The following is a 15,445-nucleotide window of genomic DNA, read 5'->3' as shown; positions in this document are numbered from 1 at the left end:
GTTGGAAGAGTCTGGGGGGGGGGGGGGTGGGGGGGGGGGAATCCACTCAATAAAAGTTGTGCTGCAACAAAAAGTTTTTCAAGTCCACTATAGGAGAGAGAGAAACAGAAAATAATAAAAAAAAGCCTGCTCTGAATTTATTACAATACTTTGATTCAGTCTCTTGCCCTAAAAAAAGAATAACCTAATAACCTGTTGATTGGACCTTTCTGTGGACAGTTTGTTTCCAATAGTCCAAGCTCCATTTAAACTAAACACATTATCTAAATTGCATACTAGGAAAAACAGCAGCTGATGTCGATGGAATTAAACTGAAGTAGTACTGGATTAAATGATACCAGAAGCAGATCCATGAATTACACTGCATTTTCTTTTGTCACACATTCCTCAAATGATTCTGTCCACTGGCTGCCAATGCCAAACCTGGCATTTGAGAGCCATGGATCCAACAGAAATGAGTCAAACTAGCCCTGAGGCTGCCCAAAACAAGGTTGGGCCAGATCCTGATGTGGTTATACATCTTAGCTGGACATGGAGACTCAGACATCCCTTCATACATAGCATCTCTTCTTTTGGAAAATAATCAGGGAAAACAGACAAAACATTTCTTTACACATTTTTCCCCTCATCATAACCATTTCAGGTGGTACTTGAGCATACAGCCCTTTGTCATTCTTCCCTTTTTAATACTGAATGTTGACCATAAGAAAAAAAGCAAGCAGTTTTAATGACTGACACCTGAGCATTTTACATGTTCTGAGCTGAGGGGTGTGATCATGTTTATGCATTTTCATGAGTCACTTCCAAATACTGTGAGAGCAAACAGGGATTTTTCCCGTCACTCAGAACAGCAAGGAATGCAATGGACAATACTGCTTCAGTGATAAAAGAAAGCCTTTCAGCTTCAGCTGAATTCCATTCATTTCTGAAGGCATGATTCTTGGGAACCTCTCTTTGTACAACAATCTCATTTACAAGGTTTCCTCAATAATATTAATTTCTGGGTTTGCACAGGCATTCAGGCTCAAAAGCAAACTTATTCTGTTCTTAATGTGGTCCTCATTTTTCTCCTCCCCACAAGCTCTTGAGCACATCCCTAAATATCCACATTTACACCCAGTTCCTTGGCTGGCCTTTCACAGCTTTTGCACTTACACCAAGTGAAGGCAACACAGATGGAAAACTTGACTGCTGATTTGAGAACATGTTCACACCAGCACCTTTATGTGACAAGAGGGACAAAAGCCAACATTAAAAAAATGACTGGTCCATTTCAGTTATCGGAATGCTTCCATAGCCTCTTGACTACCTCCCGTACTTCCTGTAGATGAAATTCATTCCTCTCCCTAACCCTGGCAACTGCCTTGCCTCCTTCATCTTGCATAAGTTCAGATCGCCTTGAGCTGCTTCTGTTTTGCAGCTTTCCTGCAAGAGTACACATTAATCACGGAGACAGCAAGGGTCAGATTTGTACCTTTTTCCCACCCCCAAGAAAGTAGTTTGCTTTTCAGATTTTTACTCACAGCTGCAAGAGGCCAACCTAATCCTGCTTTTCATCTCAGTTCTCTAAATGCATGCAAAAAACCAAAAGTCTATTACTGGCATTTTTGTATAGTCCAGTCTTCTGCGTGACACTCACCACTGCACACATTCTGTTTCTTTTCTGTTTTCTTTTTCCCCATGCTGTACACCTGATCCTTGACCAGATCATTTCTCCAACATTATAAAACCTTTATATGTAATGTATCTAGTCCTTTCAAATCAATCTTTAATCATGCCCAAAGGGTCACTAATGCTATATTTTTAAATGTTACTTCTTCTCTGCTATCTATTTTATTATTATCAAGTTTCGGAAGCCAGTCCATGAACTTAGATAACTTTGTTACTCCCCAACATGATTAATGAGGTGATCTTAAATACTGATAGCTCAACACCAACATTTTGAAAAATTGTTTATGTTACAGAGCAACAAAGCAATTTGTAATCTCCACAGAAAGAAACTCCAAAATGGGCTCCATCCAGAGGAGATGTTTCCTCCAGTTAGGTCTTTGTTTATCCTGACGACGACAAAAGCAGACCCTTCACTCAAAGTTGCATGCTGTAGACTTCCGACATGGAGTGCTTTATGTCCACTGGTTTCAGTAAATAAACACAGAATATTTTCCTATGAAGTGAAGATGATCTTTGGATTTGGCTTCTGTATTTATAAAATAAGCTTCCAAATGAAGCAATTTTCCTGGAAGAGTTCAAGACGCTGGACTGTTCCTTTTCTAAACATAGTGAGATACCATACAAGTCAAAGCTGGTTTATTAATAGGTTGTACATGAAGCCAAAAACAAGTTGATTGCATTGAAGTCTGCTTTTAACAGCTACCATCCTAATAGTGACAGCACACTGTACAACACTGAGTCATATTTCCTCCTCCAGCTATTCATATTTTTACAAAATATATAGGCAAATTTCTTCATACAAAGAGGGAATTAACCTGGAACTTCACCTGTCCAATGTTATAAAAGAATAGAGTCAGCAGGTCTAAAAAGCAAGGGTTAAGAGTGTTTAATAGCTTCATTTTCTGTTTTGTGTTGCAGTTTCTTTGCTTGCATCCTTCCAGGTCAGGCTATGACCAGAAATAGAAACTCACATACCATAAAGATTGGATATTTACAGCAATTCCAACTATATCAAAAGCAGCAAGCACCATAACTACAGTGAGAGACTCCCTTGTGAGCATCTCAGCTCAAAGACCTCGGGCAGTTCACATAAGGTTTACCAAAGCCTCTGGATATGAATTTTTATGCCTCCATGATGGTGCACTGTCAAATATATACGTGACCCTAAGTTGTTCAGCAGTCATTTCCCATCCTTTCTGCTGGGAGAAGTTACACAGACAGTCCAGTTTCATGATGCCAACCCACAGTTCCCCAGGAGCTTCCCAGGAGAAACTATGCCTCTCCAATCTGGCACCCAAGACAGACTAACCTTTATCCTTGCCCAAGGATTTGGTGGACAACAGTGCCAGGATGCCTGAACAGTCAAATTGCAGTCAAATTTGCAAAGAACTTGCAAATTTCCAAGTTCTTTGGCATTCAATGCTTCCCTTTTGTGAACAGCTATGGTACCTGTCCCACCTAGCTGCCTCATCTCTTCCCCTCTCCCCAACACTGCTACCCTCAAACAGCCTTGTTAGATAAGAAAGCTGGGAAACAGATAGAAGGAATTGGACCTAGATCTACAAAGGGAATTAAGGTTTCTCAAGAGTTTCTCAAGAGTTTTGCATGTTTCTATGAAACTCTAAGTAAATTTCTCAGATATCAACGTTTATGCATGCAAACTTCTGTAGAAGAAGGAATTTGCATGCCTCCTTTTACTCCTCCCAGCACAGATACTGCAGGAAAGTCCCAGCAATCAAAGAAAGGAAATACAGTATATACATGCTGGTCTTCAGTGTCCAGACTGTGTTTTGGGAAGAAAGAAATCCTTATTAGAATATGTACATTTATTCCCATTAAGAGCAATAGCATTTTCCAAATTTGAAACGTCTGTTTATTAAAGATCGTACAAGCTCACCAGAGGAGAAATGGATGAGAGGTGAAGTGAACGGGAGTTTAGTGATGTTCATTGTCCTAATTACAGTGAATAATGTTTTGGCAGAGTGAATAGAGTTCTGATTGTTCCAGGAACTTCTAACAATCAACAGACTATTATCCCACTTAGTCATACCAAAGACCTGATCTTCCAGTCCAGCAAAGCACGTAGGATGGGCTTAACTTTAAACACTTGAACAGTCTAATTGACTTGTTTGGCATGACTGCGGTGCTGAGGAATGAAGCTGAGACTTGGGTGCAGGTGCTCCTGCTAAAAGGTTTCCCAATCTCCTGCATACTGAAAACACTCCAACCTACATTTCTTTTTCCCCAGGCCTCTGTGGTATACTCCCTGCTGCACATTTAGCTGAGCTATGGGCCTGTGGGAACACTCACTATCAGGGTTAATTTGAAGAAGAGGGAGGCAGCTCCAATTGTCAGCAGCATGTAAGAAAACAGACACCCAGAGAAGGTTATGGAGGACTCCCAGCACTTTGGTTCTAAGGGCCTGCCCGTCATTTGTTAATACTTTTCAACCTCCAAGATTTCTATCGATAACCTGGCTATTTAGCAGTCAGTTACCTTTCCATGTCTACATTTGCATGGAGGGATGTGACTGCAGTCACAAGCATCATCTCCAGGTGGCAATAATGCAGCTCACTCAATGCAAGCCCTCAGCTGCAAGTCACCAGTAAACATCAACCACTGCAGACCAGGCTGTCCTTACGTGACTCCCCCTCAAGTGCTGTAGTCAGCCACATTTCCTTGAACAGAGCTGGTGGGGCACCCTGCCACTCATGGGACTAGTACATCTTCATTTGAAATTTCACAATTTACTTACGGTTACTTGCCCAAGAGCACAGTGGAGCAATGAGCCACAAGAACCCATCACTTAGGAATGGTCGGAGAAGGTTGGGAGACGTAGAACACTGACTTTATTTGCAGTATTCATAAAGCTGATAGATAGATGAAAGTAGACTCATGAGGTTCACCCCCACTTTTGCTCGCACTGAAAACCTGTAGCCAAATGCAAGCTTCATGAAAGGGTAGAAAAATTTTAAAAATTTCCACGTCTTCACAAAAAAAGTTCCCTTCCCCTTCCCATAAATTCCTTCAATTGATGGGTCTTTTAGGGCAGAGAAAGCTAACAAGGAATAAACCTAGAATTGGAAATCAAATAATCCTATTTAATTTTATAGTTGTTGACACAACTTGTTACATGTGTTTCCTACCAGAATAAATGAAATCACAGTCATCTGATTTCCAAATTACCATATCTATTGTTTCAGAAATACAGGGTGTAAATAATTGCAGTGCAATCGCCTATGTCTGGACCTCTCTCATCCGGAACCGCTATCAGGATTAGCATAAATTACAGTGCCATCTAATAATGAAATCACTGAACACTGATTGTGCCAACTATTTAAACCTGTAATTATTGCTCATTAGAAACGTGTTTCATGTTATTTGCCCCTTACAGGCCCAAAGTTGTTGTTTAAAGGCTCCTGCAAAGAATTCTACAGAGAAGAGCATAGAAAATTTTTAGATGATAGGCATAAATTTCACCTGCAAAGTCCATCTGCATGTAAGAAACGTGCTCTGGACACCATTCATTCACCCCTGAAATACGTTTCTATCTGCTACCAGAAAGAAGATGCCATAGGTGAGAACAGGAAACCTCCAATATAATTCAGATATGTACTAACAGTATGTGGTTTTCTACATAAGTGGACAGTGATTAGCTCACAGCATTCATTATTGTAGTACAATTAGTCATCATGCAGCTGACAGACTCCAAAGGAAATAAGCTCCTGACCTAGCCAGAAGGAAGGCTCTCAGCAGATCTTATCATAGCTGGATAAGACTCAGGTGGGGTAAGCAGCTACCCACATCAAAGGCAGTAAAGGACAGATGCCAGAAGCAAAATAAAAATAACTATCACCTTTGCATGCTCCTCTGTTAAGGATTTGCCAAAGACAGTTGTTTAGAATTCATCTAAACCTCTGTAGATCAAGTTCTTTAAAAGATGAGCTGGCTAAAACGGGACTCAAATAAGCGCTCTCTAGGTCTAATAGATACTTTAATCATTTTTCCTTAACAGAAGGAAAGTGATTCATCTTGTGTCATCTTCCTCCTACCACATACGCAAAAACTTTTGCTGCAGAGTGGGGAAAAAAAGTAGTTTCTACCACTTCAAAAAGCAAGAAAGACAGAAAAGTAAAAGAGGGAAGACTAATACATAACATTTGGAAAGACTCACCTTGATGTAGAGATTGCAGCTGATATCCATCAGCCTATCCATTTCCCTGATAGGTTCTTCCAATAGTTGATTCAAATCAGAGTTTAAATTTTCATTCCTGTGACGAGGGGGTTCAGCAAACAGACACAGAAGCAACCCAACTGCTAAAGCACACATTCCCCCAAAGAGACATGGGTCCTAAATACAGCTGCAGATACTGTTAAAGCTAGCATACTCTCAGAAATTTATCTTACATTAACGCTTCACAAAGTTGTAATAATCAATTCATCGCGCCCCCCCCAGCTGACAAAGACTCAAAGTCTATCCTTTCTCCAACCAAGAGGTCTTTATATTACTTACCATAGCTCCTGGGGCAGGGAGATTCTCTGGCCTCCTGATAATGGAGTGATCCTGCCCAGCTGTCAGCAATTTGCACCACTACATATTTCTGTGATAATGTTCTGACGCAAGGTCAGCAAACCTAATCACTGTATGGGGTGTTTAACTAATTGGTTCTTTACCATTTAATTTCTATCGGCTGTAAGGTATTACAAAACCTTACCAGAGATTGCAATTTGACAGGAGTTAACTATAAAGTAATTGTTGACACTAGGTTCAGGTGAAAAATAAAGAATGAAACTTTATCCTTAAGTGATATGAAAGCAGTTCTTCTTTTTGCATCCCAAAACCAAGCAGGTTCTAAAATAATAAAAAAAAATATTAAAAAAAATCTCTTAAATGGGTGGGAAATCATGCATTCAGAAAACCAGCCACAACTGTTCTGTTAGAAGTTTACAAATAAAGTTAAATAAACAAGGCAAAGCTAATACAAGCCTCTTTGTCCCATTACGCTACCTGCAGGCATTTACCCTCTGACAAAGCTTTGCACGCCTGAATATTGCCTTGCTTATGATTGTAGTCTATGGTATTACTACTACAAGTACTACGATACTTCCACGTATTTGGAATTTGGCATCTGATGGAAGTAATATGTTAACTTGAAGTAAAAAAAAAATGTATTGGAAAGTTCTGATGTATGACTGTTAGCTCAAGATGTCTGCATCAGTAAGCTATCGTGAATATTTTTACAGAATTGTTAGTTAACAGAACAACTCCCCCAAAGAGCCATGCTTGGACGATCTTGTCTGTATCTTCAAATGATGTAGATAGAGCCCAAGCATATGTCCATTTCTATCACTAAATAATCTTCAGTAGTTTGCTGGGCACTAAGATGATGTCATTTGGCCTTTCCCTCCAACTGTTAGGCTTTGCCAGATCTTGCAGGTTTATTACTTAAGTTTCTGGAGTGGAAAACAAACAAACAAAAAACACACAGGAAGTTGTATATTAAAAAGAAAATTAGCACTTTGATCATTTATCAGTATCTGTTACTTTCATCCTAGGCTACTCTGCTCTGTGGACTACCCTGGTTTCTGTTGCTTAGTATAATGGATATGCCAAACAAAGAAAACAATATCCATTTTACAAAGAATTGTTAAACTTTGTTAAAACTGTTGAAGCCTTTAAATGACTTGCAGTTTATGAAATAAATTGGTTTTCTTTAACACCTAACAAGATAAACAGCAATTCTATTGAAGTCATTGTTCTGCCTTTCCTCTCTGACAGTGGAAACCACGAATTTTCTTTGCATTTTACTGCAATATTATATTTGGTGTTTTTATTCTATTTTGTACAAATAGAAGTGGTGACGTGTTGTGACAAGAAGACAGACCTCATATTACCATATATTTATACTTTGCAGAAGAAAGGATGGTACATGAATAGGTTTATTAAAGAAGGTGGTTGTCCTTTATGCACATGAGAGGATAAGGCATCAACCAGCTTCACAATTATCTACCCACTACCTATTTGTTTACCCAATTTAACATACAGAGAACTAATCAGAAAGAAGAGACTAGGAAAAGAAGAGAGTCTAAAATAGAAGCAGCTTGCAAATATGTCACTGGAGAACTGTGAGTTTTGCACATATTGGGCAAGACACAATGTCTCTGAACTGACTTCATTTTAATATGGATTAATTGCCTTGCTCATATTTCATTGCAAGGGTTTTTTTAAACCTCTGATTAAGAGTTATCTAAGTATACCTCTAAGGTAGAAAAAGAGCACTGCTGTTCCTGTTGGTACAAGAGCAAACCAACGGTAAATCAAAGGAACTGTGTTAATGATACAAAGCACAGGACTTGTACTGTTTTGGGGTGTGTTTTATATCTCATTTAATCTCATTAGCATCTCATACAGGCTAATAGCCAAAGAAAATTCTAAAGAAAAATTAGGTAAAAATTCCCCTGTTCCCTACTCATTCAGATACAGATGGAAGAAAGGCTACTAGCATCTCCTAGGGCCAGAAGCAAATACTACTTTATTATAAACGTGGAGGGAAAGCCAGTAAGTCTTAAAATAGTCAGAGGTACCAGACCTTAAATACATCACTTTTCAATAATCTGAACTAGTGGAAAAAAAACTCAGTAGAGGTAGAATAGAGAGCTGAGTGCAGCTGTGTAGTCCCTAGTACACATTGAACACTGTGTAACACAGGTAAGATAAAAATGCTATCATCATAGTTAATATGTGTGAGTACATATTGAGTTTATTGAGAGATGTATAAATATATGTCTATTACAGTGCATACATTCACACTGAGGTGCATTTAAATATGATATAATGTACTGGTATAAAAAAATTGGGAGTTGAAATCTTAGTGTAGTTAAGTCCCCATAAAAGCCTGCCTACAAGCTCCACGCCAGCAATAGATGGCCTACTTCCAGATAGGTAGGAAAGCAATATGATTTTAGCCTTACAGAGAAAAATAAAAAAAAAAAAAAGGCAAAAATTACAGCATGAAAATTGGCTTTATAAATAAAGGAGATCACACTCTGGATGATTAGAAGTAATTTCTCTCCACAAAAGAGGGTAAGATCTTCTTGGTATTTCCACAAGTAAATTCTGAGTCTTAACCTCTCTAGGAGAGATAAATGTGATATCAGACTCTAAAGCATTACATATTCTCTCTGTCTCTGTCCCCTTCTCTCTGTATGTATTAATTTTATAGATCTTTTTATTGTCTCAACTATACTGGTTGCGTGAGGAGCAGAACAATAGGCCAAGTACTTCCATTTCACACATGCCACCTCTATAATTCAACAAAGAATAGTAAAAAAGATCTATAAACTTGTTATAAATCAGTGCCCTAAACTAAATTAACCATCGAAATGGATTACCATAAAAATAATGTCATAAAAATATTCTTCACCTCTGTACTCCAGGTGTGTGTCTGTGTGTGTATGTGCTTGTGAATGCCCACGCATGCAATGCTTTGTGTGTGCCAAGGCCAGTGGCAGTGCTAATGGTGTGGCAGGCTCAGCTTCTGCAGCCTTGGAGGAGATGGCACCCAGGGCTGTGAGGATGAGCTTTAATATCTCTGTGTCTGGGAAAGTAACTCATAAACAGATCCACTAAAATATAATTACTCTACATAACTCACCTTTAGTAGTAGTGAGTCATCTCTGCTTTCTTATTAGCAGTGAAGCACTAGTCATTTTGGTTATGTTTCTGAGGTGCTGCTGGAAAAAATAAAAAATAATTTAAAAAAACCAATCCAGATGCAGGCTAAAGGATATGACAGCTTAAGCAATACGCAGCTTGGCCAAGGTTGGGTTCCGTTCTGCACTCCCTAAACACCAGCTCCCCCAGCATTTGATGAATATATATACTAAGCTCCATGAGAAAGGCACATAGGAGTATCAGGAGAGAAGACTGTGTGAAGTTCAGTATTGGACTAATAGGATGGTGGTTCAAGAGCTGGTAGATTTTTTCACTCTGGAGGAAGACATCAGAACAGCAGAGCTGGAGGTGGCTCTCCTGGAGATGACACTTTCCTTGCCCACCTCCCTGAGCTCACATTACCATCATTTACTTCACAGCCATCACCCGAGAACTCACCAGTACTACCCAAAGGTTTTCTAACTCCAAGTGAGACTTGTCTCAGTTTGGCCAGATAGCAAAAGCCACTTTTGAGAACCAGCAGCACCAAGGTAAGAGTAACTCGGGTGCAACACTGGCCTCCTCCTGCAGTCTACCAGTGTCATTAGACTTTAGATCTCAGTTTCTCAATCTATTTTTACAAGGGGATTCTTTCAACAAAAATAAACTGTGAAATCTTCCAGAAAGGGAATTCAGCTTGGTAGAGTTGGGCCACAGCTATCTCAGTGTTGAGAAGCATCACCTTTGGTTAAATATATATATATATGTGTATATATATATATATATATATATGTACACTCACACACATGCAAAGGGAGCAACTATGCCCAGGCAATAAGATGGGCTAAAAAACTAGAAAGCTGCTTTTCGATCCTGTTGGTGGGAGAGGGTAATATGAAGAGAAACAACTACAACCTCCTGAATAAGAAAGGGAAAGCCTAGGAAAAACATGTAGGGCTGAACTGCAGAAGAGGGAGTTGTCACATATGAAATAAATGAAAAACAGCCATTTTGTATGCATAGGTGGTTGTCTTTCCCTGATTTAAAGGTCTGGTCACCACAAGCCATTCTAGGCTATGCCTAGCCTGTGAGATAATTCCTAACTGGGTATTTTAGTGCTGGTCAGGAAACAGGTATCACACTGAGAAAACCGAATTATTTATTTCTGCTCACTGGATTCACATGTATAGGAGCAGCTTGTTTTTTCCACAAACCAAATGTTGGTGTGCTCTGTGTACAAGTCTTTATTTTGTTCTGATGCACGACATAGTGGTACTGTAAAAGGCAGACAGATCACTGTCAAATAAAGTTTGCTTTGCTTAAAACTAGCTATATATTTATCTCAAAATAGGAAAGCACAGGCTACTGTTATTGGGGTAGGAGTGAAAGAGTAGGTGCCACACTATGATGGAGGTAAATTAAAGCAGCTCTACAGAGTTGTTACGTGAATCTGCTAATACAATTGGCACTGAAGTTAATCCAACCTGTGCAGCAGCTCCCTTTTTCATACACTGCAGGAAACAATGGGATTCAAAGCATTATTGCCCCTGAAGAGGAAGGACTGTGTATTTTGCTTTTAAATGTCTCAGTCCGGTATAAAAGATAAACTCACCCTTCAAAATAGAACAGTCATCACGTCATTGCAAATAATCATTGTTAGAAATGCGTCGAACTGCTAGGCCAGTTAATAACGACACCACATTTTATTTATATGGCTCCCATCTGCTGAAGCCTTCTAGGCAGCTCACAATGGGTTTGATTTTCAGCCAGACCTTAACATAGCTTCTGTTTATATGGATGCAAATAACAGTGGTTGGATGGCTGTGTGCATAAACAGGTCTAACAACTAATCTTTGTGACCATAATGCATGGTTTTATTCCTTCATGCAACAAAATCTCCATCTGAAAAATCCCTCTGACAAAGTACACAAAGCGTGACAAAGAACTAAGTTTCTCTATGAGTTTTTAATATTTTCAAGCGATTCAGCATTTGGCCTCACAGAGGGGACTGTGAAATGTGCATCACCACTGTGCCCATCACTTAGTGAGGCCCCTCTGATTCCACACTCCCAGTACGAGGCACAGCCCTGAAAAGGTAAAAGAACAGGATATATGAACAAAAGCTGCTCCTTTTCTCATCACCTCCTCTCTTGCACCCCACAATCTCCCTCTCCTTTGGCCAGGCCTAATATTCTTTCCTACCCAACCCCCCAGGCATCTCCTCACCCATCTCTTTTCTCTCTTCTTTGCCTCCTTTCTGAGCTCTGTTTCAGCTGTTAGCATTTTCCTCAAAATGCTCCACACAACCTGTTTTCTGATGCAGGGCACTGACTTCTCCCATGGCCTCTGCCTGCTGCAGCCACAACTCCAGCCACTGCGCTCCACCAGCGTCCACACCCGAGCTGTGTCTCCACGCACCCACCCGGTGCTGCTTCCTACCCACTTGTCCTTCACCAGCATGTTTCAGCAATGGATGACTGGCCTCTCTCTTAGGTGTCTGTTAGGATAGGTTCCATCTTTTTCTTTTTTGTGACGAAAAAAAAAAGACAAAAATCTGAATACCTTGTCAAGCACAGTGCTTGTTGTTTGGAGCACTTCTATCAACTTCATGGCAGTAAGTGCTGTGCTTGGCAGTGCTTGCAGATCTGGGCCTCCGGATAATGGGTATATTTATAGTATGTGCATTGCTTATGTACCGATAGCTGCCAAAGTAGTAAACAAACAAATGCTCTCCATAAAACAATGAGAAAGTAGGATCATAATCTTTGATCGATGAACAGGGATGACAGGTTTAAAAAGGCTTCCTCGCTCTTTTATGCAGATTGCTTTTCCAACTGCCTGAATCTCAGCCAGCGTGAGGAGGCTGGAAGCCTCGAAGGGAGGTTTTCCATGGCTCTTCAGCACTGACAGCACCTCCCCAAGGAGCAGACCCTGAGAAGAGAGCGATGCTGGTGTGAGGAGGCCCCACGTCGCTCAGCAGGAGCAGACAGTGAACAGTAGGCCTCTGCCTCGCGCTGACCCCACAGGCAGGAGACGCAAGAGAAGGGTGGGCCTGAGCACACAGAGGGGTGGCTCAGAGCCATGCACCAGCCAAGCTGCACCTGCAGGACCAAGGTCACCGCCCAGGACATGGCATGAAGTCTCCCAGACCCTTTGAGATAGGTCTGATGCCCAGCAGGGACTTACAGACTAGTGGAGACATCGGTGGGTGTGAGAATGGTCTTCCAGTTCTTCGCCAGAACAGCTGCTTTGAGGTTCCCAGCCTGAACCTACTTCCTAAGGAAGAGTTCATGCATGGTGCATCCAACAAGTTCCTCAGGGGGACGCTTTGGAGAGACACTTTAAAACTAAGGTCCATACACTGATCTGCAGTGCGAGGTTGTCTGGATCTAACTTTTAAACCAGTATCAAATCTACCAGCAAACTCTAAGTCTGCATTTGTGCTTCCCTCCATACACCCATATCAAAATTAAGATGAACACAGTGCAACATCTTTCTTTTTTTTTTTTTTTTTAATTAGATACAACCTAACGAATCTATTAGTCTGATCTTGGCTCCATATATCTTCCTGGGAGTCCAGAGAAATCTAAAAGCAATGACCTTGACCAAGACATTAAAAAACTGATTAAGTTCTATTTAGATCTTTGTTTATTTAAGTACTACTTTCTTAGCAAATTGAAATATATGTAATTTAAGCAGCAGGTTAACTTAATTTAAAAATGAAAACAAAGGAACATTTTTAACACTGTAATACAAGCCAGTTCATGATGTTTCTGAACTACTCAATGTGAATGGCCTGATTTTTAGATTGTTGTGTAGTAATAGCTGCAAGTTAAGTCAGTGTGTGTTTGCATCTTAGAAAGTCAGGCCATAACAAACACTCTAATTGACATGTATAAATTCCATTATTAGCGTGGATCCTCTAAAATAATATTATTATGAGGGGTCTGTACTACCTGACTAAGAAACATTTGTTGATTGAAATACAGAATAAAATTAATGTTGATGACTCAACTAATAACTTCATATTTAAACAGCAAGTTTCAAGCAAAGAATCCTCAGGCATTTCAGAGCTGGGAAGCATAAACATGCCATTACAATTTTAGGTAGGCAGAATGCAATTATCCAAGTTGGATTCTGGCCAGAACAATGGGCACTGCCCCCTCCTATTCTTATTTTTAAAGAAGTTCCCCTACAAAAGCAATGGCAGCTGTTGCAAGAGATGAATCCATCAGTTACTCACACAACCCATCTATTTGACTCCAAGCAGCCCTGATTCCTACCAAAACAGCCTTCGTTCCTAGCACAGTGAAACAAAGACACTGGCCAGCCACCTACACGTGGAAAGCTACATGCTAATTTTCTCCTTCCTCTTGGATTTTCTGCTGGGAAAAAAAAAAAAATCCTACTTGAAGAGATGCTTTATTTTTTACTGGAAGAAGTGACTTCAGAGCTGCTTCAAGTGGGTTGGACCTGCTGGGAGGATTCACCCTGTCGGCCAAGACATACAGGGGAAAAATGGGTGTCTCCTCAGACATCCCTTAACCCTCCCACCCTCCTGCATACATAGCATTTTTAAGAAATGTGCTGCTATAGAGGTTGGACTGGGTGATCTTGGAGGTCTCTTCCAACCTAGATGATTCTGTGATGTATCTCTGCCATTTCCCTTTGCACCTTCCTTCTCAAAGTCACCAGGACCTTTTGCAGAAGGGGGCTTTGCAGGTACAGATGGTGACTAACTCTGGGCTCACTGAGATTAGCATCAGGACTGGAGGGCACAGGAATGCTGTCTGTGCTTAGATGAGGCTGAAGAGGAGAGTTCACCTCCTGCATCACCATCTTCCACCACTTCAATATCCCAAAATAAATGTCCTCAAAAGACAAGTGTTCTCCCTATAGTTTCTCCTTAAATTACTGGGCATTACATAGTCTCTCCAGGATTCAAGTATCATCTCAATCTCGGAACAACCTCCAATGGCCATTTAGGATTCACAAAAGCCCTGTTTCAGCAGAGCACTTGAGCTTGGCTCCAGAATACCAAAAATTGCAGGTCAGGAGAACACTTATATCCTGGAAAAATGGGTCAGACTTAGGCACATGCCTAAACGCTTGCTGAACAGAGAGATTATTCACACACAAAATACATATTTACATGTTTTACTGGTTTGGGACTCAAGACCCACAGAAGAATTGCACTGAACCAGTACTGAACCCTGCCAGAAAACCATTATCTCTGTCCCTTTCCCCCTTAAATGTGTCCAGAGCTGTTATCAGATCAAGGCTATTCTAGAACTAAAATGGGAAATTTATTCAACAAGCACTATAGCAGGTGGCAGCTGCTAAACAATCTGCCACCAATCAGCAGTTTATGAAAGAGAGTAAAGAATCCAATAATAACTCACAGTCGGGGAGGGAGACACCGAGCCTGCAGTTACTGAGGGAGGCTCATAATTAGACAGCCAACTCTTTGGCAAAATTATTTCTCCTAAAATCTGCTTAACTGGTAAACTTGGCACTCCAAAGATCCTGCAGGCAGTATACCCACAGCTGAGCCCGGTGCAATGTAACCTGCAAGGTATCGCTGAGCGGTTTCTTGGGAGGGCTGGGTGGGTGAAAAATGAGGCTGGTGGAAAACCCAAATCATTTTGTCTGCCTTCCTCTACTCATTTGCTTCTCCTGGAGAATGTCTATCGTTATGCAAGAGCCCTGATTTTTTACGACATTCAGCCTGTTCCCAGATTAAAGTATGCAGATGAGTCAATGGCACAATTCTCTCAGAAAACTTCCATGGTGTCAGTCTGGTGAGGTTGGGCTCAGAGCTGGAAGGTGGTGTGGCAGGGCCCCTGAGTCTATTTGCAGGTTCCTATACCTGTTCATCTTAAGTGATCCAAGTTTGCTATGGTTTCTTAAAGCTCCACATATGAAATTAGACAAAATAGAGTTTAATTTCCAAGAAGAACTAAGAAAACTCCAGCCAGCCTCATGGTAGGCCTATTTTTTCAGCTAGATTACAGCACCATCTACAGGCCTTTCCTGATTTAAGACTAGCGTCAGGCAGGTTGTTCCACTATCTGTATATAAATATCTTTTGGCTTCAGCGGCATGTCTAGCGCCGTGACA

The 15,445-nt window shown here is 40.6% G+C and overlaps 1 long non-coding RNA gene across 4 annotated transcripts in view; it reads right to left on the bottom strand.

Annotated features, from left to right (window-relative positions):
- LOC310901076 overlaps positions 1–15,445 on the bottom strand; it is a 120,066-nt gene that overhangs the window by 93,633 nt on the left and 10,988 nt on the right. For 2 of the 4 annotated variants that reach the window (XR_014585568.1, XR_014585569.1), the window contains exons 2-4: positions 9,327–9,405; positions 6,185–7,125; positions 5,846–5,942 (exon numbers count right to left, since the gene is read on the bottom strand). This is a non-coding gene — a long non-coding RNA (uncharacterized lncRNA). Of the gene's footprint in view, positions 1–5,845; positions 6,139–6,184; positions 7,126–9,326; positions 9,406–15,445 lie in introns of those variants that run through there. The other 2 variants (XR_014585570.1, XR_014585571.1) reach the window with 2 other exon arrangements.

Source organism: Anser anser (assembly GCF_964211835.1).
Source record: "Anser anser genome assembly, chromosome: 5".
NCBI classification, from domain to species: Eukaryota; Metazoa; Chordata; class Aves; order Anseriformes; family Anatidae; genus Anser; species Anser anser.
This window is presented reverse-complemented; position numbering and strand designations above follow the sequence as displayed.